Source organism: Somniosus microcephalus, unplaced genomic scaffold, assembly GCF_052327205.1.
Source record: "Somniosus microcephalus isolate GS21.2 unplaced genomic scaffold, FLI_Smic_1.0 unresolved_chr1, whole genome shotgun sequence".
Classification (NCBI taxonomy): domain Eukaryota; kingdom Metazoa; phylum Chordata; class Chondrichthyes; order Squaliformes; family Somniosidae; genus Somniosus; species Somniosus microcephalus.
Window position 1 is genome coordinate 15,257,240 of NW_028225179.1, and position 27,413 is coordinate 15,284,652.

The following is a 27,413-nucleotide window of genomic DNA, read 5'->3' on the forward strand; positions in this document are numbered from 1 at the left end:
TCTCCATTCAGTCTGTCAGGGTGACTCCGAGCTTCCGGTCACCTGTCACATTAATTCTCTGCTCCACTCCCACTCTGATCTCACTGTCCTCGGCCATCTCCATTCAGTCTGTAAGGGTGACTCCGAGCTTCCGGTCACCTGTCACATTAATTCTCTGCTCCACCCCCACTCTGATCTCTCTGTCCTCGGCCATCTCCATTCAATCTGTAAGGGTGACTCTGAGCTTCTGGTCGCCTGTCACATTAATTCTCTGCTCCACTCCCACTCTGATCTCTCTGTCCTCGGCCACCTCCATTCAGTCTGTAAGGGTGACTCTGAGCTTCCGGTCGCCTGTCACATTAATTCTCTGCTCCACTCCCACTCTGATCTCTCTGTCCTCGGCCATCTCCATTCAGTCTGTAAGGGTGACTCCGAGCTTCCAGTCACCTGTCACATTAATTCTCTGCTCCACTCCCACTCTGATATCTCTGTCCTCGGCCATCTCCATTCAGTCTGTAAGGGTGACTCCGAGCTTCCGGTCACCTGTCACATTAATTCTCTGCTCCACCCCCACTCTGATCTCACTGTCCTCGGCCATCTCCATTCAGTCTGTAAGGGTGACTCCGAGCTTCCGGTCACCTGTCACATTAATTTTCTGCTCCACCCCCACTCTGATCTCACTGTGCTCAGCCATCTCCATTCAGTCTGTAAGGGTGACTCTGAGCTTCCGGTCACCTGTCACATTAATTCTCTGCTCCACCCCCACTCTGATCTCTCTGTCCTCGGCCATCTCCATTCAGTCTGTAAGGGTGACTCCGAGCTTCCGGTCACCTGTCACATTAATTCTCTGCTCCACTCCCACTCTGATCTCTCTGTCCTCGGCCATCTCCATTCAGTCTGTAAGGGTGACTCCGAGCTTCCGGTCACCTGTCACATTAATTCTCTGCTCCACTCCCACTCTGATCTCTCTGTCCTCGGCCATCTCCATTCAGTCTGTAAGGGTGACTCCGAGCTTCCGGTCACCTGTCACATTAATTCTCTGCTCCACCCCCACTCTGATCTCACTGTCCTCGGCCATCTCCATTCAGTCTGTAAGGGTGACTCCGAGCTTCCGGTCGCCTGTCACATTAATTCTCTGCTCCACTCCCACTCTGATCTCACTGTCCTCGGCCATCTCCATTCAGTCTGCAAGGGTGACTCCGAGCTTCCGGTCACCTGTCACATTAATTCTCTGCTCCACTCCCACTCTGATCTCACTGTCCTCGGCCATCTCCATTCAGTCTGTAAGGGTGACTCCGAGCTTCCGGTCACCTGTCACATTAATTCTGTGCTCCACCCCCACTCTGATCTCACTGTCCTCGGCCATCTCCATTCAGTCTGTAAGGGTGACTCCGAGCTTCCGCTCACCTGTCACATTAATTCTCTGCTCCACCCCCACTCTGATCTCTCTGTCCTCGGCCATCTCCATTCAGTCTGTAAGGGTGACTCCGAGCTTCCGGTCACCTGTCACATTAATTCTCTGCTCCACTCCCACTCTGATCTCACTGTCCTCGGCCATCTCCATTCAGTCTGTAAGGGTGACTCCGAGCTTCCAGTCCCCTGTCACATTAATTCTCTGCTCCACCCCCACTCTGATCTCACTGTCCTCGGCCATCTCCATTCAGTCTGTAAGGGTGACTCTGAGCTTCCGCTCACCTGTCACATTAATTCTCTGCTCCACCCCCACTCTGATCTCTCTGTCCTCGGCCATCTCCATTCAGTCTGTAAGGGTGACTCCGAGCTTCCGGTCACCTGTCACATTAATTCTCTGCTCCACCCCCACTCTGATCTCTCTGTCCTCGGCCATCTCCATTCAGTCTGTAAGGGTGACTCCGAGCTTCCGGTAACCTGTCACATTAATTCTCTGCTCCACCCCCACTCTGATCTCACTTTTCTCGGCCATCTCCATTCAATCTGTAAGGGTGACTCCGAGCTTCCGGTCACTTGTCACATTAATTCTCTGCTCCACCCCCACTCTGATCTCTCTGTCCTCGGCCATCTCCATTCAGTCTGTAAGGGTGACTCCGAGCTTCCGGTCACCTGTCACATTAATTCTCTGCTCCACTCCCACTCTGATCTCACTGTCCTCGGCCATCTCCATTCAGTCTGTAAGGGTGACTCCGAGCTTCCAGTCACCTGTCACATTAATTCTCTGCTCCACTCCCACTCTGATCTCACTGTCCTCGGCCATCTCCATTCAGTCTGTAAGGGTGACTCTGAGCTTCCGGGCACCTGTCACATTAGTTCTCTGCGCCACTCCCACTCTGATCTCTCTGTCCTCGGCCATCTCCATTCAATCTGTAAGGGTGACTCCGAGCTGCCGGTCACCTGTCACATTAATTCTCTGCTCCACTCCCACTCTGATCACTCTGTCCTCGGCCATCTCCATTCAGTCTGTCAGGGTGACTCCGAGCTTCCGGTCACCTATCACATTAATTCTCTGCTCCACCCCCACTCTGATCTCTCTGTCCTCGGCCATCTCCATTCAGTCTGTAATGGTGACTCCGAGCTTCCGGTCACCTGTCACATTAATTCTCTGCTCCACCCCCACTCTGATCTCACTGTCCTCGGCCATCTCCATTCAGTCTGTAAGGGTGACTCCGAGCTTCCGGTCACCTGTCACATTAATTCTCTGCTCCACCCCCACTCTGATCTCACTGTCCTCGGCCATCTCCATTCAGTCTGTAAGGGTGACTCTGAGCTTCCGGTCACCTGTCACATTAATTCTCTGCTCCACTCCCACTCTGATCTCACTGTCCTCGGCCATCTCCATTCAGTCTGTAAGGGTGACTCCGAGCTTCCGGTCACCTGTCACATTAATTCTCTGCTCCACCCCCACTCTGATCTCACTGTCCTCGGCCATCTCCATTCAGTCTGTAAGGGTGACTCTGAGCTTCCGGTCACCTGTCACATTAATTCTCTGCTCCACTCCCACTCTGATCTCACTGTCCTCGGCCATCTCCATTCAGTCTGTAAGGGTGACTCTGAGCTTCCGGTCACCTGTCACATTAATTCTCTGCTCCACCCCCACTCTGATCTCTCTGTCCTCGGCCATCTCCATTCAGTCTGTAAGGGTGACTCCGAGCTTCCGGTCACCTGTCACATTAATTCTCTGCTCCACTCCCACTCTGATCTCTCTGTCCTCGGCCACCTACACTGTTCCAATGAAGCTCGACATAAGCTCGAGGAACAGCACCTCATCTTTCGATTTAACACATTACAGCCCTCCAGACTCAACATCGAGATCAACAATTTCAGGACACAATCCCCTGACCCCATTTTGTTTGGCCGGCAGCCTTTGATGATTCTTTTCCCATTTACACCTTTTCTCGACCAAGCATCTGTTGCTTTACTTGTCCCAATCCCATCGCCCTTTCCGTCACACCATCATCTCTTTTGCCATTCAATCTCTCCTGCCTTCCACACTATCACAGACCTCCCGCTTTGTTCTTTCCTCCCCTACCCCTTTCCCTGCATCTTTACTTGCACACTACCTGGGACAGCTCTAAATTTTTCCAGCTCTGATGAAAGGTCATCGACCTGAAACCTTAAATTTGTTTCTCCACAGATGCTACATGACCTGCTGAGTGTGTCCACCATTTCCTGTTTATATTTCATAATTATATTGTTAAGTGTGTTTTTATTTATATAAAACATAATACACCAATAATGTCTAAGAATAGCAATACATCTATGAAGTCCGTGAACACTGGAATTAAAGTTGATTATTAATTCTAAAAGCATTAGAAAGAGGTGGAGAAGCCAAAGAGAGAAATTAAGAAAATGTGAGATAGAAGAAAGAGGGACAGTATGGGAATGAAAAACTGACAGACGTAAATAAGTGATAAAGAAATGGAGTGAGCATTAATAATACAGTGAAAGAGAAATACAAAACCAGGAATGGAATGATAGTGAAACAGTATGATAGAGAAAGACAGAGATACAAAGGTAAAAAGAAACAAACAGAAGCAGACAAAAAGAGAAACGGTTACACACAGAGAAACAGAGACTCAGAAATAAACAGAGGCAGACAGAAAGAGAAAGAGAAAAAAGTTGCAGACACCGAGTAAGAGCGACAATGTGGCTGATGGACAGAGGAGACATAGGTGTCAGAGACAACCAGAGGCAGACTGACAGTAACAGAGAGAGACAGACTCTGGCAGAAAAAAGGCAGAGTGACAGATCGAAAAGATAAAAACAGCAATAGGGAGGCAGAAACATAGAGATAGGAGCAGGAGTAGGCCATTCGGCCCCTCGAGCCTGCTCTGCCAATTAATGAGATCATGGCTGATCATCCAAATTCAGTACCCCGTCCATGCTTTCTACCCAACTCCTTCTTGAATATATTTAATGAATTGGCCTCAACTGCCTTTGATGATTATGCCATTCCCATTTAGTAAACTGAAAATAACACAGGCAGAATTAACAAGACAGAGAAACACATAGAAAAGAGACCGAGGAAGAGAAATATACACAGAGAGACAGAGACAAGAAAGGCAGACAATGATAAAAAGAGAAATAAAGTAAGGGACAGAGAATAAGTTTAACACATATGTCTATTCTGCAGTAATACACTTTTGGGTCTAATTCCAAAGGTGACGCCTGGAGGCTGCACAATACAAGCACTCAGTCTTGTGTAAGTGACCCTGCCCATCACTTAGCACAGGAGGGTTCCCAGCTGCTCATAACCCTTTGCGTGTATTACTAAGCTGCACAGGGACCCACAGCACTGTCCTGTGTTGTACATTCTCAGCTGTGGTACAGTGGGTAGCCCACTACCCTCTCAATCAGATGTTTGTGTGTTCACATCCGCTCCAGAGACCTGAGCGCAAAAATCTAGGCTGACAATCAAGCGCAGTGTTGAAGGAGTGCTGCAGTGTCGGAGGAGCCGTATTTCGAATGAGGCGTTACAACAAAACTCCGTCTGCCCTCTCAGGTGGACATAAAAGATCCCACGGCACTACTTTGAAGAAGAGCAGGGGAGTTCTCCCCAGTGTCCTGGCCAATAGTGATCCCTCAATCAACATAACAGAAACAGATTGTCTGGTCATTATCAAATTGCTGTTTGGGGGAGCTTGCTGTGCGCAAATTGGCTGCTGTGATTCGGACATTAGCACAGTGACAACACTTCAAAAGTATTTGATTGGCTGTAAAGCGCTTTGTGACATCCGGTCGTCGTGAAAGGCGTTATATAAATGCAAGTCTTTCTTTTGTTTTTCCTGCTCTGTTATGGTCCATATACTATTTCATACAGATTAAATAAAAATGATGAATAAAGTGATAACAACTAAATACTGTAACAAAAAAATCTCAGGCTCAGTCCAGTTTTATGTCTAACCTTTGAAATAAAGTCTAGAATTGCTGTACACAAAATGCCTTCTACATGCGCTTTATTTCAAAATAACAGACTTCAGTCCTGTTACCTTTTACAGAAGTTCACATTTCAGGGATTAATTCAATACATGCACTGCATTCTCTGGGTTAAAATCTGGCCTGTCCATTTTTAACACAGTTTGTAAACCCGATTATTTTAAAACGTTTTATTTAAACCCAGCAATGATTTCACTGGAACAGCAAATTAAGCCTCTCAGTGTCCCTCACCATAACAAGCTCGAACCGGTGTGACCTCTTCACCGAGACGTAACAGCCCATCCTATCTTACACATTACATCTAACTACAAGTGGGACCAACAGACCACACCACAAAGAGACACACTCACATGGGAACCGGATGGTTAAAGGTCAATGTCTGTCACCCTTGGAAGAATTCTAAGGAAATAAATTGCGATGGGGGAAATCCATTGATATTTCAGATACCTATAGGGACAGGAAAAATAAACTGTGGTTCTAGGTATCTGCTGGGATGGTAGAAATCCATTGCCATTCCAGAAATCAATTGTGGTTCCAGAAATCTATTGTGTCATGAGAAATCCATTGCCATTCCAGAAATGTATTGGTGTTGACATATGGAACTCAGTTAATTCCGCTTCGGAAAGGTTTGCATGTTTAGTTCATTCGATATAGGGAAAATTTGATGGGTATCATTGGAGAGAGAGTGGGAGAGAGATAGAGAGCGAGAGAGACAGACAGATAGATTTCACTCAGCAACAGCCAATGTTCGCAACCAACCGGCCTTGGATACTTTCATGATAGAATGTTTAGATTGGAAATGTTATGTTATGTTAAGAAAGTCTAGCAACTAGAATGGTTACGCTTACCACAGCAAGGCTACTGTGTTTTTACGTGCTTCTAAATTTGTTGATGTATATTGAAGAAAATTAATATTTGTGTCCCTGGACTATGTAATGGCCAGAGACTACTATATTAGGCAGAGTTTTTGCATTGTTCAAGCAGCACTGCTGAAGTTAAAGAATAAAATGACTATAACCAGACGAATGAACTCATTACTACTCAAGTGAACAAACAGAACACTGTTTAAGACAACATTGGTGAGCCAAGCGAAGGACATAATCTTGTTGTTGTTTGAAGACCAGGGAAGTCGAAATGGGACAGAAGTCAAACCACAACCATCAAGAGCGCAATCGTGAATGAGCTCTGTGGCAGGAGTTAGACTGCTTTCACCATCGACAATCCAAGGCAATGCAGCAGGATTCAGGAAAATGGAACACACACACGTGTGAGCTGTATTCAATTTGATAGCGGGTTTAACAGATATCCAGTTATATGGTGTCTTAACGTGACAGTCAGTGAAGGATCACTGTACTAATCATATAGTCCTCAATCTCTTACAGGTATCATAGAAAGGGGGAGTTTGTTGTGAGGGAATTGGAGACTGCTCACCACCAATAGAGGTCGAGTCCAAGAAGGAGAGGGCGAAATAAATAACAGCTGTAAACATTAACTAAAATATAGGAGTATTATCTTGGATGTTGTGGGTTGAATATTCTGTCCAAAAGCTTGTTGTGTCCGTGTGTTGATAGAGACACTGAAGACAGGAGTTGGTTTCACAGGTGTTTACTAAATTAAGTCTGGAGGGGAACTATCTGATACAACACAATATACAGGCTTATATAGCCCGAGTGGCCATTACCGGCATTACCGTACACATGGGGCTCTTAAAGGCACATACACTACAAAGCTCACTCGGGCAGGACCTTTTGAGAAGGGCAACAGTGACTCTTGCAGGGACCTTACGATGAAATGTGATAAAGGCCCAATCCAAGAATGAGCGGGCCAAGCAGACAACAAATGTACTAATAAAATGTTTAATAAGAATAACGAAGTCCCCTCATGGAGGGTGTGGGCAGAAGGTTATAAAGGCAGGCAATTGTTACACTGGGCAGCTCACGTTTACACACAATGTGGTGACATCAGAATTAACAACTATCAGGGAGGTGACAGAGAGAGGAGGAAAAACAACAGCAGCTAGAAACCAGGAATGGCAACCAAAGCAGTTCCAGAATCCGGCCTGACATTGCCTGTCAATCTCAGCTGTATGTTGACCAAAATCCAGGCCTGGCATTGCTTGTCAATCTAAGCTGTATGTTGACCAAACTCCAGGCCTGGCATTGCCTGTCAATCTAAGCTGTATATTGACCAAACTCCAGGCCTGGCATTGCTTATCAATCTAAGCAGTATGTTGACCAAACTCTAGGCCTGGCATTACCTGTCAATCTATGCTGTTTGTTGTCCAGACTCCAGGACTGGCATTGCCTGTCAATCTATGCTGTATGTTGTCCAGACTCCAGGACTGGCATTGCCTGTCAATCTAAGCTGTATATTGAACAAACTCCAGACCTGGCATTGCCTGTCAATCTAAGCTGTTTGTCGACCAGACTCTAGGCCTGGCATTGCCTGTCAATCTAAGCTGTATATTGACCAGGCTCCAGGCCTGGCATTGCCTGTCAATCTAAGCTGTATATTGACCAGTCCCCAGGCCTGCCATTACCTGTCAACCTAAGCTGTATGCGGACCAAATTCTAGGCCTGGCATTGCCTGTCAATCAAAGCTGTGCTCTGAACTACAACTTAAGTTAAAAACGCTGGTGCAGAAAGGCTGAGACAAGCCAAAACAAAACTTTCTTTAACAAAAGATCAGTTTCACTCCAAGGTCCAGCCTTGAAGTTACCGTTGCCATGGTAGGAAATAAATTTGAACTTTTCAAAACATTGGCCTAGAGTTACAAACGTGTTTAAAGACCCGGTTGTATTTTTAAATCAGTTTGAACAATGACAAAGTGCTTTAATTGCAATTGAACTGATGATTCTAGGATTGGCGGCAATCTACGCAGTGTAGATGGAAGCATCAATTACAAAGAGATATTAATAGCTTAAAGGAATGGGCAAGCCTGTGAGAAATTGATTTTAAAGTAGGCAAATGTAAGGTCAGCAACCATGCAACTAAAAAGGATAGAACAGGATAATATTTCCTAAATGGTGAAAAGCTAGAAACAGTGGAGGTCCAAAGAGACTTGGGGATCGATGCACATCGATCATTCAAATCAGAATTAGTCAAACAGTTTAAAAAAATCAAAAAGGCTGAGGAATGCTGACATTTTTATCTAGAAGACTAAAATACATGGGGGTAGAAGTTATGCTTCAGCTATACAAATCCCTGGATAGACATACCTCAGGAAGGATATGTTGGCCTTGGCGGGAGCGCAGAGATTTTCCACAATTCCAGGGTTAAACTACAAGAAGAGATTATATAAACTTTGGTTGTATTCCCTGGGATTTTTAAAAAGAGGGTGGCGAGATGTGATTTGATCGAAGTTTTCAAGATAATAAAGGGACCTGGGAGCGTAGAAAGTGAGCACTTTGCAGATTGATTACATTAACGAGTTTCAAAAGAATTAGAAAGATAATCAGTACGTTTGGCTTATAATTGACTGATTTTCCAAATGAGTTTAAATTACAAACATCAGAAATTGAAGAATCGTTTGGGGAAAATAGCCTCAGGCGGTCTATGATGGAACTAAGAAGGAGAAAGAGAAAGATTCTGTGCCTCTTCCACTGTTAAATTCTGCAAGATTTTAGTGCACAGCCTCTGTGAAAAGCTTGTGTGACGGTTTTTGGTGCCACCGTGGCTCCGCCCTCTTTTCCTTTTTGTGTAAGAGTGTTAAAAGTTTTGTTCCACTGAAAACACTAATTATTGTTCAGCGAAAGTCAATAACTGTCCAGTCATTTGGAAATACACCTGGAGAATGAAAAGGAAACATAATTATTGGCCCAGAAAATCGGGTCGGGGGCTTACCACGGGTGCAAGACCCCGACCTGCACTTAGCTAGCGCGCCGGCAGTTGAGCTCTGGGCTCCTGTGGAATTCCGTTCCGGGGCCTGCTCCAACTCCTGGCGCACTGTGCTTGCGTGTCCCAGGGGCGTAGTTAGTGTGATGCGTCCCCTGGGATCATGTGAGCCATGGGTCGCCAATCAGAGGAGGGAAAAGGCCATTCATAAGATTGACAGGAAGACCTGTCTAAACTTATGAATATACGGCCCCCAAAATAACAGTAAACCTTCAAATAATTTCTTTTTTAAATCACAATTTTTAAATAAAGTATAAATTACATTAAATAACTACTTTAAAAAATAATTTAAATTTTTGAAAAAAATAATTTTATAAAAAATGGGGCTAAAAATAAACTTACCTTGCTTTAAAGTATTTAAGAACAATAAACCTGTGGAAAAAATGTTTTAATTTTAATTAATTGACCACTTACCTTTTAAAATGCAGGCCTTATGCCTGGTTTTTACATTTCTAAAACCTAAAGACTTACCCTCACGGAAAAACCTGTAAAAAAAACGTAAGTTCAAAGCGCGTGTGCAGACTCCCGTATGCACGTGTTCAACCTCTGAACCCCTTGGTCCCGAGGATCGTACGTACCGGTTTCCCGCGCATGTGCAGTGCATGCAAGAAACCGGCACTTCCATCGTGTCCATGCGTGAGTACCCCGCACGTACTCACGCGTTGGGACCCGAATTTCTGGGCAAATGGCCCAGAAATTCGGGTCGGGAGCTTCCCGCGGGTGCAAGCCCCCGACCTGCACTTACCTAGCGTGCCGGCCATTGATCTGTGGGCCCCCATGAAATTCCGATCCGGGGCCTGGTCCAGCTGCTGGCGTGCAGTGCTTGCGTATCCCAGGGGCGCAGTTAGTTCGAAGCATCCCCTGGGATCACGTGGGCCATGGGGAGCAAATCGGAGCAGGGAATGCTCCATTCATAAGATTGATAGGATGACCTGTCAAAAGTTATAAATACTATTGCCGCAAAACAGCACTAAATCGTCAAATAAATTTGAATAAAATATCACATTTTTTAAATAAACTATAATTTACATGAAATAACTATTATATACACTAATTTAAATTTTTGAAAAAAATAATTTCTTTTTCTAACGGGGCTAAAAATAAACTTACCTTGCTTTAAAGTATTTAAAAATAATAAACCTGTGGAAAATATGTTTCAATTTTCATTAGTTCACCACTTAACTTGTAAAAAGCAGGCCTTGCGACTGCTGTTTAAATGTCTAACTTCTCCAGGCTTCCCCTTCCGGGAAAACCTGGAAAAAAAATGTAATTTCGCTGCACACGCGCAGCCCCTCCTGCGCATGCGTTCGACCACTGAACCTCTTCGTTCAGGGGAATGGAAGTGCCGGTTTCCCGGGCATGCAGGAAAGTGGCACTTCCATTGGGCTTACGGGTGAGTGCCCCGTGGATACTCACCCGTGGAGACCCGAATTTCTGGGCCACTGTTGTTGGAACCGATGAAATTGAATCTCTTTCTCCGGCAGTTGTTGCAGGTTTACGTATGAAAAGTGTCCTCGAGGTGCAATCGACAAATTTGGAGATGCCGTGTAGTGGAACAAGCTGAAGCATCAGCACAGTTAATGCCGAGAACAAATTAAACAGTAGCTCAAGCTGATGAGCCTTGCACTGGTGAGAATCCTGGACGGAGATTAGAGGAAGCGACAGTATGAAGGGCTGTACTGCGATTCTAACACTTCTCCAAGCACATTCCGGGCAAGTCATCGACAGTAAAAAGAGGGCTTGGAACGGGAATGGAACTGCGGCCGCACATGACAGATCATTGGCATTTGGAATGTAAAACTGCCATCTCCAATAGTCTGCATCCCTGAATCAGTCAAAAGGCAATGGACAATACATGACAAATCCATTTGAATTTATGTTTGATAACCAGTTGATTGGATCTGTATTCTAGACAGAATGACACTTAAGTCTACGGGTATGAATCTCGCTTTGGGGATTGTAGATTGAAATTTGCGCAAGGTCCCACGTGAGCCCCTTTTTAACGTCGCCTTCTAAAATTGGACATGTGCCCAAAACTTGTTCTAATCTGCCTAAGAAATAATCGGTCAGGACACAAATCATTCTCCAACAATCTCCAGCGTCTTTGGTGGAAGTACAATGCAAGCTGCCATGTAAATATCATGGCTTTAAAGACAATCAATTAAAGTATTTTTTAGCAAACAATTACCTGTGATGGTTGTAGGTATATTTGTGTGTGAGGATATTAGATAACAATGTATTTGTGAGCTGCTATTGGGTTCCACAGAAATCACAGAAACCCCACACTGCTGATAGAGGCCATTTCGGCCCATCGAGCCTGCACCAACACATATCCCACCCGATCCCCGTACCAACACATATCCCACCCTATCCCCGTAACCCCACATATTTAATCCCCCTAGCACTAAATGTCAATTTATCATAGCCAATCTACCTAACCCGCACATTCTTGGACTGTGGGAGGAAACCAGAGCACCCGGAGAAAACCCACACAACCACGGGGAGAATGTGGAAACTCCACACAGACAGTCGCCCGAGGTCGGATTCGAACACGGGTCCCTGGTGCTATGAGGCAACAGTGCTAACCACTATGCCACCGTGTCTGCTTTTGCATTTCTATTCGTTATAAATGTATTTAGATGTATCTGTATTATTTATTAATGTATTGGGTGGGGGAATCTGTGTCAGTTATAAATTTATTTTTGAGCGCTGCAAATGTCCCATCCAGCCCCATTCTACCTTCTCATTGCCCCACGTGGGACACGGCAGAACATCTGTTACATTCGGATTAAACTTTTCATTTTATTGATACTTAAAAAATTTGAGGTTTAGAAAGTAATAACTCTGCATCCATCAGCCTCTCTGATACCTCTGGAGCGTCCCTTACCCTGCCTGGTAGATCCGGAGCGTCCCTTAACCTATCTGATACATCCGGAACGTCCCTTAAACTCTCTGGTACTACTGGAGCGTACCTTACACTGTCTGGTACATCCGGAGCGTCGCTTAGATATCTGATACATCCGGAGCCTCCCTTACCCTGTCTGGTACAACAGGAGAGTCCCTTACCCTCTGTGGTAAACACCGAGCATCCCTTAAACTGTCTGGTACATCCGGAGCGTCGCTTAGATATCTGATACACCCGGAGCGTCCCTTAGCCTGTCTGGTACAACGGCAGCGTCCCTTACCCTGCCTGGTAATTCCGGAGCGTCCCTTAAACTGTCTGTTACATTCAGAGTGTCTCTTACCCTGTCTGTTACAACCGGAGCGTCCCTTACTCTCCTTCATACCTCCTGAGTTTCCATTATCCTTTTTAATAACTAGTTTGAAATCATTGCATATTTCACCTTCATCCGCAGCTATGTAATGCTTCCCGTCGCTCACGCTCCTCAACTGTTTAGGGAAAAGTGCCGAGTACCAGGTAAACAAACCGAGTTCTTCAGTTAGCCTCCCCAGTGCACTTCATTTCCTTAGGAATTTTCTTGTGTAATCGGGCTGCGTTGGTTCCAAAGGCAGGCCCTGCTTTCGCAGAGCTTGACTTTCGAGCGGTCCCGCGGGTCTAAATGTATTGACTGGCTTCAAGGCACCAACTCAGATTGGGGCGAATGGGACATTTGGCCCCAGGAACAGTGGTGGCAGCACAGCACATTTGGCAGTGTTAGTAGGTGAAAGTGAATGTTAGATGAAGGTAATACCGCAGGAAACTTTCAATGAAATTGAAGGAGGAAAGTAAAGGAGAGGCTATTGATTGAGGAAAGAAGAAAAATCTGTGCCGTGTCTAGCAATCGAGCCGAAGTTGCTGCAGCCACAACGCAGAGTACTAACCCACTAAACATCACATCAACTACTGCATCTCGGACCACAACAATGTAATGCACGGCACTGCTGAAAAAAGATGGATTTTTGGTGAAGGCCAAAATCAGCACCACCAGAAATTAGGATAGCGGTGAAATTCGACCCAGGCCCCGCAGCGACTGGAGCCTTCACCCAGATGGGAACTCGTGCAGCCGCAGTTACATTTAAAAGGATTTAAGCTTTTTCACACGAGAGTCTTAAGTAAAACAAAGGCCCCGTTGGGAGTCGAACCCAGGGTCGCCTGTTTAATTCGACAGATGCTTTGACCAGCTAAACCACGTGACCGAATCCCGAGACCATGTCTCGCCTCCACTCACTGATGTTAATCAGCTACCGGTCACTGTCTTCTGGAGTCTCAGGCCGTTTTTGTATTTCACCAGCTCTCTTGTCTATTTGCCATGTCTCCCGATGCTGTCTGTATCTCCCGCTTTGTTTATCTCAGTGCCAATCTGTGAATTGATTCTGAATGAATACCTGTATTTCCGTCTTACATGAAATAAATGAGGGCATCAGTCAATTCCTCCTCTTACACTGGGGAACTAATGAGCCAACATTTATAACATGATATTGTTTATTGTGATGCAGCAAATAGAATATTCCATCGTGAAAGATTCAGGTTCAATTCTGTGCAAAAAGAAACTTTGACCCAATGTGTTTCCAAAAGGCCGCCTTTTAATTTGACGTCACAAACGCCACCATTGCACCTCAAGGTGAATCATAACTAATAAACAGAGAAGTCAAGCACTGATACGGTATTTGTAAACAGGGTTGTGAGACTGTGGAAAGCACTGGCTCAGAGCAGCAGATTTAAAACAAGGTTTAAAAACCGGCAGCGTGTGGGCGGAAGGGGAGAGAGAGGTAAGAGAGCCACAAGTGTGATCACCTTGGAAACCATTGGCCCCGAATCTGCTTTAAATCCCCCCTCTGGATTTAAACACATTTAATGTCATATTCATACATTGATGCATTTGAACAATATATGAGATTTAACACTGTCTCTGATGTAAAATAACTGCTTTATGCATGTGAAATTATCATTGCCGAGATTAAACACTCAGTGCAGGGTTAGCGGCTCTTTGTTCTGGGGTGAGATTCTTGTTTTGGGAATTTACAAAAATTTTAAATGCAAAAGATCCCGGGTTCCAATCCCGGGCAGCGCCCTAACATTTTAATAGAACCAGTTCCCTCGGCCTGGAGACATTCCACAAGTCTTCAAATAATACCGGCCAGAAAATCAGCCTGTGTTCAGTACATCACAAGAAAACGGCAATATTATTCTTTAAAGCAGGAATTCAGTCCCAGAAGTGCCGAAACTGTGAGGTAAATATGTAAATCCGTTTATTTACAGAAGCCTAATCCGCATTTTCCACATTGTCAATCTGGGAGCTCGGCAGGACGTGCGGTAAAGGGGACTTTATTCAAGATTGGTCCTGCCGTTTGCAAACAGAAATACTGAAATAAAAGGGATTTTTGGATGACTCCTTTTGGATAATAATGTTAGATCGAGGTTGGTGAGTGGTTATATTCGCAGGACTGTTAATCTGTTTGGAAGATACGTGGCCTGAAAATATTACTTTCCCCAAATAAAAATCTTTTCTCTCCCTGTTTGTTAAAATTCCCCCACTTTCTCAAACTAATATATCACCCAGCTCTAATGGAACAAAGATCGAATCGAGAGCTAATTCCTCCTTCCTCCCTTCCTTCCCTCTGTCCTTCATTCCCTTCCTCCTTGTTCGCGGTTTCCTGCCTCATTGGAAAATGAGCCTGACTTTGATGTTAACTCTGTGATCTATATCTTATCATGGTGTGGAGATGCCGGAGTTGGACTGGGGTGGACAAACGTAAGAAGTCACACAACACCAGGTTATAGTCCAACAGCTTTATTTGAAGTCACAAGCTTTCAGAGCGCTGCTCCTTCGTCAGGTGAAGTGGAGAGATGCATAAAGACACAGCTTATATAGTCAGAGAATAATGTCAGATGTTTACAGGTAATCTTTCTAACTGCCATTTATCACAAGGTGATCACCAGCAGCAGCAACCAAGCCACCCCCGGTACCACGGTTGAAACCACAGGGAAGTCCATCGTCAACCTATCCGACCTCACCCTTCAACAAGACGAAATTGAAGCTCACAGCCGAGGGCTCAATTTCTGCCCCACCACCAAAATGGACTCTCACTTCCTCCTTCTGAGATTGGAACCGAATGCGGGAACAGGGGCAAATGATTAGGGAGCAGAAACATAAATTTCTCCTTTAGGAGGCAATGCAATTTCAAAAATATTTATCAACCTTAATGACGAGATTTTCTCTTTTAGTTTCTTTGGTTGAGAGGTAAATTATGGGCGAGAAATCCTCGTTCTTTTCGGCATACTCTCATGGGATCTGAGACCCGGTTTAACATCTTACTAGAAAGACGGCACTACCTCAGTACTACACTGGAGTGTCAGCCTGGATTATGTGCTCAATTCTCTGGAGAGGGGCTTGAGTTTGCTACCGCTGAGCGAGGGCTGACACCTACACTCAGTTCATTTGGCTGGAGTGAAATGTCGGAGATAAAGGGAATAATTATAATGGAGTAAACCTTCAACTTGGCGTCCAGGAAAAACCGGGCATCGTAATCGGCCGCTCGGTAAAGAAACAGCCCGACTTATGTTGCCATCGATTTCATAAGCATTGAAAATCAGGCCTGTCTATAATGGGCGGGGTCGTGGTCAGTTGCGAATCATTCTGGGTCTGTTCGAACCGGGAGTACTCACAGTCCCGGATCATTCTGTGTCTGTTAAAAACGGCAGAGCTCCCAGTCCCGGATCATTCCGGTTTTTTTTAAAGAAGAGCGATTTCAGCTTTGATGACCCAGTTGTTGAGTTTAACAAAATGTGCGAATCCAGCTCACAGAGGACCTGTTTATTCAGTTGAAATATTTTTATCTTTTACTCAACCCACTTCTTTTTTCGAGCAGTTTCCTTGAACCTGCTCACAATTCGCCCCGTAAAAAGAGTTACACCGGTATCAGCGGACGCACAGATTAATGGATAAGACGTTTGACTTCCGTACCAAATGCTTCAGCTATCAGAAGATTGAAGGTTCGAGTCCTACCACGGTCGTTTAGTTATCTGGGTGACACTTTTTATATTCTGAATCTGGCGTTAAACCGACCATTTTTGACAGTCCCTCACCTGAAGTTGAATTTCTTTCAGGGTAGCTCTACTTAGATGCAAAAAGCAAGAAATGGAATGTCTGAGAGCAGTGTATCGGTGAGAAAAGGTGGCCGAGAGGTTAAGGCAATGGACTGCTAATCCATTGTGCTTTACAAGCGTGGGTTAGAATCCAATCCTCGTCGCTGTTATATTACACGTTTGATGCTGATGCACTTTCTAAGCATTTTACTGAATCTTACTTGAAATACAATTTCCTGAAAATTGCACTGGTGTTGCTGGTCTGTGCCTCTGCATTGCTCATATCCTGTTAAAATTAAAATATTCCAAAAAATTTCTCAACCCACCTTGAATGAAAGTGGAGATGAGATCGCGAATCGGAGACTGAGAACCCTCTCTTCCTTCTTCCGTCCTCTGCGATTGGCACCGAATGAAAGACTAGCGGCAACACAGGCAAATGATTAGGGAGCAGAAACATAAATTTCTCCTTTGCGGGCAATTTAATTTCAAAAATATTTATCAAACTTAATGACGAGATTTTCTGTTTTTGGGACTTTGGTTGAGAGATAAATAATGCGCGAGAAATCCTCGTTCTTTTCAGCATTCTCTCATGGGATCTGAAGCCCCAGTTTAACATCTTACTAGAAAGACGGCACTCTCGACAGTGCAGCACTACCTCAGCACTGCCCTGGAGTGGCAGCCTGGATTATGTGCTCAAGTCTCTGGAGTGCGGCTTGAGTTTGCTACCGCTGAGCCACGGCTGACACCTAAACTCAGTTCATTTGGCTGGAGTAAAATGACGGAGCTAAAGGGAAAAATGATAATGGAGTAAACTTTCAACTTGGCGTCCAAGATTAAACCGGGCATCGTTTTAGAAACAGCCCGATTTATGTTGCCATAGATTTCATAAGCTTTGAAAATCAGGCCTGTCTATAATGGGCGGGGTCGCGGTCAGTTGCGAATCATTCTGGGTCTGTTTAAACCGGGAAAGCTTACAGTCCCGGATCATTCTGTGTCTGTTTGAAATGGCAGAGCTCACAATCTCGGATCATGCCGTTTTTTCAGAAGCAGAGCGATTTCAGCTTTGATGACCGAGTTGTTGAGTTTAAGAAAATGTGTCAGGGCTCGTCCGGGATTTGAACCCGGGACCTCTCGCATTTTAATCGTGAAATGCCCAAAGCGAGAATCATACCCCTAGACCAACGAGCCGCCGATGTCATTTCCCATTTGCATTGAGTTTCACTGCGCTGGTGCGAATCCAGCTCACAGAGGACCTGTTAATTCAGTTGAAATATTTTTATCTTTTCCTCAATCCACTTCTTTTTTCGAGCAGTTCCCTTGAACCTGCTCACAATTCGCCGCATAAAAAAGAGATTCAGCGGCATCAGCGGCCGCATAGACTAATGGATTAGGCATCTTACTTCTGTTGCAAATTCTTCAGTTATCAGAAGATTGAAGGTTCAAGTCTTACAAAGGTCCTTTAATTATCTGGGCGACACTTTTCATATTCTGAATCTGGCGTGAAACCGGCCATTTTTGACAGTCCCTCATCTGAAGTAACGGAAGGCCTGTTGCTTACATTAAGCTGATTGTACATTATCAACAATGTAGATCTTTGTGCACGGGCAGGATAAGCGGTGAACTTGAATTTCTTTCAGGGTAGTTCTAATTAGATGCAAAGAGCAAGAAATGGAATGTCTGAGAACATTGCATCGGTGAGACGAGGTGGCTGAGAGGTTAAGGCGATGGACTGCTAATCCATTGTGCTCTGCACGCGTGGGTTTGCATCCCATCCTCGTCGTTACTGTATTACACGTTTGATGCTGATGCACTTTCCAAGCATTTCACTGAACCTTACTTGAAATACATTTTCGTGGAAATTGCACTGGTGTTGCTGGTCTGTGCCCCTGCATTGCTCATATCTTGTTAAAATTAAAATATTCCAAGAAATTTCTCAACCCATCTTGAATGAAAGTGGAGATGAGATCGCGAATCGGAGACTGAGCACCTTCTCTTCCTTCTTCCTTCCTCTGAGATTGGCACCGAATGAAAGACTAGCGGCAACAGAGGCAAATGATTAGGGAGCAGGAACATATATTTCTCCTTTGGAATTTCAAAAATGTTTATCAAACTTAAAGACGAGATTTTCTGTTTTTGGGTCTTTGGTTGAGAGATAAATAATGCGCGAGAAATCCTCGTTCTTTTCAGCATTCTCTCATGGGATCTGAAGCCCCAGTTTAACATCTTACAAGAAAGACGGCACTGCCGACAGTGCAGCACTACCTCAGCACTGCCCTGGAGTGTCAGCCTGGATTATGCACTCAAGTCTCTGGAGTGAGGCTTGAGTATGCTACCGCTGAGCCACGGCTGACACATAAACTCAGTTCATTTGGCTGGAGTAAAATGACGGAGATAATGGGAAAAATGATAATGGAGTAAAATTTCAACTTGGCGTCCAAGATTAAACCGGGCATCGATTTAGAAACAGCCCGATTGATGTTGCCATGGATTTCATAAGCTTTGAAAAACAGGCCTGTCTATAATGGGCGTGGTCGTGGTCAGTTGCGAATCATTCTGGGTCTGTTTAAACCGCGAGTGCTCACAGCCCCGGATCATTCTGTGTCTGTTTGAAATGGCAGAGCTCACAATCTCGGATCATGCCGTTTTTTTCGAAGCAGAGCGATTTGAGCTTTGATGATCGAGTTGTTGAGTTTAAGAAAATGTGTCAGCGCTCGTCCGGGATTTGAACCCGGGACCTCTCGCATTTTAATCGTGAAATGCCCAAAGCGAGAATCATACCCCTAGACCAACGAGCCGCCGATGTCATTTCAATTTTCATTGAGTTTCACTGCGCTGGTGCGAATCCAGCTCACAGAGGACCTGTTAATTCAGTTGAAATATTTTTATCTTTTCCTCAATCCACTTCTTTTTTCGAGCAGTTTCCTTGAACCTGCTCACAATTCGCCCCATAAAAAAAGAGTCAGCGGCATCAGCGGCCGCATAGACTAATGGATAGGTATCTGACTTCTGTTGCAAATTCTTCAGTTATTTGAAGGTTCAAGTGCTACAAAGGTCTTTTAATTATCTGGGCGACGCTTTTTATATTCTGAATCTGGCGTGAAACCGGCCATTTTTGACAGTCCCTCATCTGAAGTAACGGAAGGCCTGTTGCTTACATTAAGCTGATTGTTCATTTTCAACATTGTAGATCTGTGTGCACGGGCAGGATAAGCGGTGAAGTTGAATTTCTTTCAGGGTAGTTCTAATTAGATGTAAAAAGCAAGAAATGGAATGTCTGAAAACAGTATATTGGTGAGACGAGGTGGCCGAGAGGTTAAGGCGATGGACTGCTAATCCATTGTGCTCTGCACGCGCAGGTTCGAATCCCATCCTCGTCGTTACTGTATTACACGTTTGATGCTGATGCACTTTCCAAGCATTTCACTGCATATTACTTGAAATACAATTTCGTGAAAATTGCACTGGTGTTGCTGGTCTGTGCCCCTGCATTGCTCATATCTTGTTAAAATTAAAATATTCCAAGAAATTTCTCAACCCACCTTGAATGAAAGTGGGGATGAGATCGTGAATACGGAGATTGAGAACCCTCTCTTCCTTCTTCCTTCCTTTGAGATTGGCACCGAATGAAAAGACTAGCGGCAACAGAGGCAAATGATTAGGGAACAGGAACATAAATTTCTCCTTTGGAATTTCAAAAATATTTATCAAACATAAAGACGAGATTTTCGGTTTTTGGGTCTTTGGTTGAGAGATAAATAATGCGCGAGAAATCCTCGTTCTTTTCAGCATTCTCTCATGGGATCTGAAGCCCCAGTTTAACATCTTACTAGAAGGACGGCACTGCCGACAGTGCAGCACTACCTCAGTACTGCCCTGGAGTGTCAGCCTGGATTATGCACTCAAGTCTCTGGAGTGAGGCTTGAGTATGCTGCCGCTGAGCCACGGCTGACACCTAAACTCAGTTCATTTGGCTGGAGTAAAATGACGGAGATAATGGGAAAAATGATAATGGAGTAAACTTTCAACTTGGCGTCCAAGATTAAACCGGGCATCGTTTTCGAAACAGCCCGATTTATGTTGCCATAGATTTCATAAGCTTTGAAAATCAGGCCTGTCTATAATGGGCGGGGTCGCGGTCAGTTGCGAATCATTCTGGGTCTGTTTAAACCGCGAGTGCTCACAGTCCCGGATCATTCTGTGTCTGTTTGAAATGGCAGAGCTCATAATCTCGGATCATGCCGTTTTTTTGGAAGCAGAGCGATTTCAGCTTTGATGACCGAGTTGTTGAGCTTAACAAAATGTGTCAATGCTCGCCCGGGATTTGAACACGGGACCTCTCGCATTTTAATGCTGAATTGCCCAAAGCGAGAATCATAACCCTAGACCAACAAGCCGCCGATGTCATCCTTCAATTTGCATTGAGTTTCACTGCGCTGGTGCGAATCCAGCTCACAGAGGACCTGTTTATTCAATGGAAATATTTTTATCTTTTCCTCAATCCACTTCTTTTTTCGAGCTGTTTCCTTGAACCTGCTCACAATTCACCCCATAAAAAGAGATTCAGCGGCATCAGCGGCCGCATAGACTAATGGATAAGGCGTCTGATTTCGGCTGCAAATTCTTCAGTTATTTGAAGGTTCAAGTCCTACAAAGGTCTTTTAAATATCTGGGCGACACTTTTTATATTCTGAATCTGGCGTGAAACCGGCCATTTTTGACAGTCCCTCATCTGAAGCAACGGAAGGCCTGTTGCTTACATTAAGCTGATTGTACATTTTCAACATTGTAGATCTGTGTGCACGGGCAGGAGAAGCGGTGAAGTTGAATTTCTTTCAGGGTAGTTCTAATTAGATGTAAAAAGCAAGAAATGGAATGTCTGAAAGCAGTATATTGGTGAGGCGAGGTAGCCGAGAGGTTAAGGCGATGGACTGCTAATCCATTGTGCTCTGCACGCGTGGGTTCGAATCCCATTCTCGTCGTTACTGTATTACACGTTTGATGCTGATGCACTTTCCAAACATTTCACTGAACTTTACTTGAAATACAATTTCGTGAAAATTGCACTGGTGTTGCTGGTCTGTGCCCCTGCATTGCTCATATCTTGTTAAAATTAAAATATTCCAAGAAATTTCTCAACCCACCTTGAATGAAAGTGGAGATGAGATCGCGAATCGGATGATTGAGAACCCTCTCTTCCTTCTTCCTTCCTTTGAGATTGGCACCGAATGAAAGACTAGCGGCAACAGAGGCAAATGATTAGGGAACAGGAACATAAATTTCTCCTTTGGAATTTCAAAAATATTTATCAAACTTAAAGATGAGATTTTCTGTTTTTTGGCTCTTTGGTTGAGAGATAAATAATGCGCGAGAAATCCTCGTTCTTTTCAGCATTCTCTCATGGGATCTGAAGCCCCAGTTTAACATCTTACTAGAAAGACGGCACTGCCGACAGTGCAGCACTACTTCAGTACTGCCCTGGAGTGTCAGCCTGGATTATGCACTCAAGTCTCTGGAGTGAGGCTTGAGTATGCTACCGCTGAGCCACGGCTGACACCTAAACTCAGTTCATTTGGCTGGAGTAAAATGACGGAGATAATGGGAAAAATGATAATGGAGTAAACTTTCAACTTGGCGTCCAAGATTAAACCGGGCATCGATTTAGAAACAGCCCGATTGATGTTGCCATGGATTTCATAAGCTTTGAAAAACAGGCCTGTCTATAATGGGCGTGGTCGTGGTCAGTTGCGAATCATTCTGTGTCTGTTTGAAATGGCAGAGCTCACAATCTCGGATCATGCCGTTTTTTTAGAAGCAGAGCGATTTCAGCTTTGATGACCGAGTTGTTGAGTTTAAGAAAATGTGTCAGGGCTCGTCCGGGATTTGAACCCGGGTTCTCTCGCATTTTAATCGTGAAATGCCCGAAGCGAGAATCATACCCCTAGGCCAACGAGCCGCCGATGTCAATTCCCATTTGCATTGAGTTTCACTGCGCTGGTGCGAATCCAGCTCACAGAGGACCTGTTCATTCAGTTGAAATATTTTTATCTTTTCCTCAATCCACTTCTTTTTTCGAGCAGTTTCCTTGAACCTGCTCACAATTCGCCCCATAAAAAGAGATTCAGCGGTATCAGCGGCCGCATAGACTAATGGATTAGGCATCTGACTTCTGTTGCACATTCTTCAGTTATCAGAAGATTGAAGGTTCTAAGTCCTACAAAGGTCTTTTAATTATCTGGGCGACGCTTTTTATATTCTGAATCTGGCGTGAAACCGGCCATTTTTGACAGTCCCTCATCTGAAGTAACGGAAGGCCTGTTGCTTACAATTAAGCTGATTGTACATTTTCAACATTGTAGATCTGTGTGCACGGGCAGGATAAGCGGTGAAGTTGAATTTCTTTCAGGGTAGTTCTAATTAGATGTAAAAAGCAAGAAATGGAATGTCTGAAAGCAGCATATTGGTGAGACGAGGTGGCCGAGAGGTTAAGGCGATGGACTACTAATCCATTGTGCTCTGCACGCGTGGGTTCGTAATCCCATCCTCGTCGTTACTGTTTTACACGTTTGATGCTGATGCACTTTCCAAGCATTTCACTGAATCTTACTTGAAATACAATTTCGTGAAAATTGCACTGGTGTTGCTGGTCTGTGCCCCTGCATTGCTCATACCATGTTCAAATTAAAATATTCCAAGAAATTTCTCAACCCACCTTGAATGAAAGTGGAGATGAGATCGTGAATCGGAGAGTGAGAACCCTCTCTTCCTTCTTCCTTCCTTTGAGATTGGCACCGAATGAAAAGACTAGCGGCAACAGAGGCAAATGATTAGGGAACAGGAACATAAATTTCTCCTTTGGAATTTCAAATATATTTATCAAACTTAAGGACGAGATTTTCTGTTTTTGGGTCTTTGGTTGAGAGATAAATAATGCGCGAGAAATCCTCGTTCTTTTCAGCATTCTCTCATGGGATCTGAAGCCCCAGTTTAACATCTTACTAGAAGGACGGCACTGCCGACAGTGCAGCACTACCTCAGTACTGCCCTGGAGTGTCAGCCTGGATTATGCACTCAAGCCTCTGGAGTGAGGTTTGAGTATGCTGCCGCTGAGCCACGGCTGACACCTAAACTCAGTTCATTTGGCTGGAGTAAAATGACGGAGATAATGGGAAAAATGATAATGGAGTAAATTTTCAACTTGGTGTCCAAGATGAAACCCGGCATCGTTTTAGAAACAGCCCGATTTATGTTGCCATAGATTTCATAAGCTTTGAAAATCAGGCCTGTCTATAATGGGCGGGGTCGCGGTCAGTTGCGAATCATTCTGGGTCTGTTTAAACCGCGAGTGCTCACAGCCCCGGATCATTCTGTGTCTGTTTGAAATGGCAGAGCTCACAATCTCGGATCATGCCTTTTTTTAGAAGCAGAGCGATTTCAGCTTTGATGACCGACTTGTTGAGTTTAACAAAATGTGTCAAGGCTCGCCCGGGATTTGAACACGGGACCTCTCGCATTTTAATGCTGAATTGCCCAAAGCGAGAATCATAACCCTAGACCAACAAGCCGCCGATGTCATTCTTTAATTTGCATTGAGTTTCACTGCGCTGGTGCGAATCCAGCTCACAGAGGACCTGTTTATTCAGTGGAAATATTTTTATCTTTTCCTCAATCCACTTCTTTTTTCGAGCTGTTTCCTTGAACCTGCTCACAATTCACCCCATAAAAAGAGATCCAGTGGCATCAGCAGCCGCATAGACTAATGGATAAGGCGTCTGACTTCGGTTGCAAATTCTTCAGTTATTTGAAGGTTCAAGTCCTACAAAGGTCTTTTAATTATCTGGGCGACACTTTTTATATTCTGAATCTGGCGTGAAACCGGCCATTTTTGACAGTCCCTCATCTGAAGTAACGGAAGGCCTGTTGCTTACATTAAGCTGATTGTACATTTTCAACATTGCAGATCTGTGTGCACGGGCAGGATAAACGGTGAAGTTGAATTTCTTTCAGTGTAGCTCTAATTAGATGTAAAAAGCAAGAAATGGAATGTCTGAAAACAGTGCATTGGTGAGACGAGGTGGCCGAGAGGTTAAGGCGATGGACTACTAATTCATTGTTCTCTGCACGCGTGGGTTCGAATCCCATCCTCGTTGTTACTGTTTTACACGTTTGATGCTGATGCACATTCCAAGCATTTCATTGAATCTTACTTGAAATACAATTTCGTGAAAATTGCACTGGTGTTGCTGGTCTGTGCCCCTGCATTGCTCATATCTTGTTAACATTAAAATATTCCAAGAAATTTCTCAACCCACCTTGAATGAAAGTGGAGATGAGATCGTGAATCGGAGATTGAGAACACTCTCTTCCTTCTTCCTTCCTTTGAGATTGGCACCGAATGAAAAGATTAGCGGCAACAGAGGCAAATGATTAGGGAACAGGAACATAAATTTCTCCTTTGGAATTTCAAAAATATTTATCAAACTTAAAGATGAGATTTTCTGTTTTTAGCTCTTTGGTTGAGAGATAAATAATGCGCGAGTCCTGCCGCGGTCGTTCAATTAACTGGGCGACACTTTTTCTGTTCTGAATCTGGCTTCAAACCGACCATTTTTGACAGTCCCTCAACTAAAGCAGCGCAAGGTCTTTTGCTTACATTAAGCTGATTGTACATTTTCAACATTGTAGATCTGTGTGCATGGGCAGGATAAGCGGTGAAGTGGACTTTCTTTCAGGGTATTTCCGCTTAGATGCAAAAACCAGGAAATGGAATGGCTGAGAGCAGTGCATGGTTGAGACGAGGTGGCCGAGAGGTTAAAGCGATGGACTGTTAATCGAGAATGCGGATCCCATCCTCGTCGTTATTACGTTTGATACTGGTCCCCTTTCCGAGCTTTTAACTGAAACTTGCCTAAAATAAACTTTCAAATGCAATTTCGTCAGAATCGCCCTGGTGCTCCTGGTCTGTGCCCCATGCATTACTCATATCTTGTTAAAATTAAAAGAGACCACTGCAATTCTTCAACTTCTTGAATGAATGTGGAACAGTGAACGTGATTCGGAGATTGTCGAACTGCTCCTTTCTTCTGCTGAGATTGTCACCGAATGAAAGAGTAGCGGGACCAGAGGCAAATGTTTAGGGAGCAGAAACATAAATTTCTCCTTTAGGAGGCAATGTAATTTCAAAAATATTTATCAACCTTAATGAAGAGATTTTCTGTTTTAGTGTCTTTGGTTGAGAGCTAAATAATGGGCGAGAAATCCTCGTTCTTTTCGGCATACTCGCATGGGATCGGAGGGCCCGGTTTAACGTCTTAACTAGCAAGACGGGGGCACCAACAGTGCAGCAGTACCTCAGTACTGCACTGGAGTGTCAGCCTGGATTATGTGCTCAAGTCTCTGGAGTGCTGCTTGACTTGGCTGCAGCTGAGCCACGGCTGACACCTGCACTCAGTTCATTTGGCTGGAGAGAAATGACGGAGATAAATGGATAAATTCTAATGGAGTAAAACTTCAATTTGTCGCACAACAGAAGAGCGGGCATTGTAATCGGCCGCCTATTATAGAAACAGTCCGATTTATGTTGCCATCGATTTCATAAGCATTGAAAATCAGGCCTGTCTTTAATGGAATGGGTCGTGGTCAGTTGTTAATCACTCTGGGTCTGTTTAAACCGGGAGTGCTCACAGTCCCGGATCATTCTGTGTCTGTTTAAAATGGCAGAGCTCACAGTCCCGGATCATTCCGTTTTTTTTAAAGTAGAGCGATTTCAGCTTTCATGACTGAGGTGTTGAGTTTAATTAAATGTGACTGGGCTTCGTCCGGGATTTGAACACGGGATCTCTCACATTTTAAGCCACAGAAATTCCCTAAGCGAGAATCATAACTCTAGACCAACGAGCCGCCGATGTTATGTTTTAAAGTTGCATTGCGATTCCCTGCGCTGGTGCAAACCCAGCTCGCAGAAGTCCTGTTCATTCAGTTAAAATATGTTTATCTTTTCCTCAATCCGCTTCTTTTTGGCCAGCATTTTAATTGAATCTGCTCACAATTCTCCCCATAAAAAGAGGTCCAGCCGCATCAGTGGCCGCGGGGCCTAATGGATAAGGCGTCTGACTTCGGTTGTCGAGGTTTTTCAGTTATCAGATGATTGAAGGTTCGAATCCTGCCGCGGTCGTTCAATTAACCCGGCCTCACTTCTTCTGTTCTGAATCTGGCTTCAAACCGACCATTTTTGACAGTCCCTCAACTGAAGCAGCGGAAGGCCTTTTGCTTACATTAAGCTGATTGTACATTTTCAACATTGTCGATCTGTGTGCATGGGAAGGATAAGAGGTGAAGTGGACTTTCTTTCAGGGTTTTTCTGCTTAGATGCAAAAACCAGGAAATGGAATGGCTGAGAGCAGTGCATGGTTGAGACGAGGTGGCCGAGAGGTTAATGCGATGGACTGTTAATCGAAAATGCGGTTCCCATCCTCGTCGTTATTACGTTTGATACTGGTCCCCTTTCCGAGCTTTTAACTGAAACTTGCCGAAAATAAACTTTCAAATGCAATTTCGTCAGAATAGCCCTGGTGCTCCTGGTCTGTGCCCCATGCATTACTCATATCTTGTTAAAATTAAAAGAGGCCACTGCAATTCTTCAACATCTTGAATGAATGTGGAGCAGTGATCGTGATTCGGAGATTGTCGAACTCCTCCTTTCTTCTGCTGAGATTGTCGCCGAATGAAAGAGTAGCGGGACCAGAGGCAAATGTTTAGGGAGCAGAAACATCAATTTCTCCTTTAGGAGGCAATGGAATTTCAAAACTATTTATGAACCTTAATGAAGAGATTTTCTGTTTTAGTGTCTTTGGTTGAGAGCTAAATAATGGGCGAGAAATCCTCGTTCTTTTCGGCATACTCTCATGGGATCGGAGGGCCCGGTTTAACGTCTTACCAGCAAGACGGGGGCACCAACAGTGCAGCACGACCTCAGTACCGCACTGGAGTGTCAGCCTGGATTATGTGCTCAAGTCTCTGGAGTGCTGCTTGACTTTGCTGCCGCTGAGCCACGGCTGACGCCTACACTCAGTTCATTTGGCTGGAGAGAAATGACGGAGATAAATGGA

General features: G+C 44.5%; 4 non-coding genes across 4 annotated transcripts; 3 read left to right on the forward strand and 1 right to left on the reverse strand.

Moving 5' to 3' along the window:
- Positions 1-17,408: 17,408 nt before the first annotated feature.
- On the reverse strand, positions 17,409-17,496 carry trnap-ugg (transfer RNA proline (anticodon UGG)). The gene is given in 2 exon segments: positions 17,409-17,444; positions 17,461-17,496. It is a non-coding gene; the product is annotated as a tRNA-Pro (tRNA).
- A 3,709-nt stretch (positions 17,497-21,205) lies between these two features.
- trnas-gcu (transfer RNA serine (anticodon GCU)) lies at positions 21,206-21,287 on the forward strand. Its single transcript has one exon. It is a non-coding gene; the product is annotated as a tRNA-Ser (tRNA).
- A 1,485-nt stretch (positions 21,288-22,772) lies between these two features.
- trnas-acu (transfer RNA serine (anticodon ACU)) lies at positions 22,773-22,855 on the forward strand. The gene has a single exon. It is a non-coding gene; the product is annotated as a tRNA-Ser (tRNA).
- A 1,518-nt stretch (positions 22,856-24,373) lies between these two features.
- Positions 24,374-24,455, forward strand: trnas-acu (transfer RNA serine (anticodon ACU)). The gene has a single exon. It is a non-coding gene; the product is annotated as a tRNA-Ser (tRNA).
- The last annotated feature ends 2,958 nt before the right edge of the window (positions 24,456-27,413 follow it).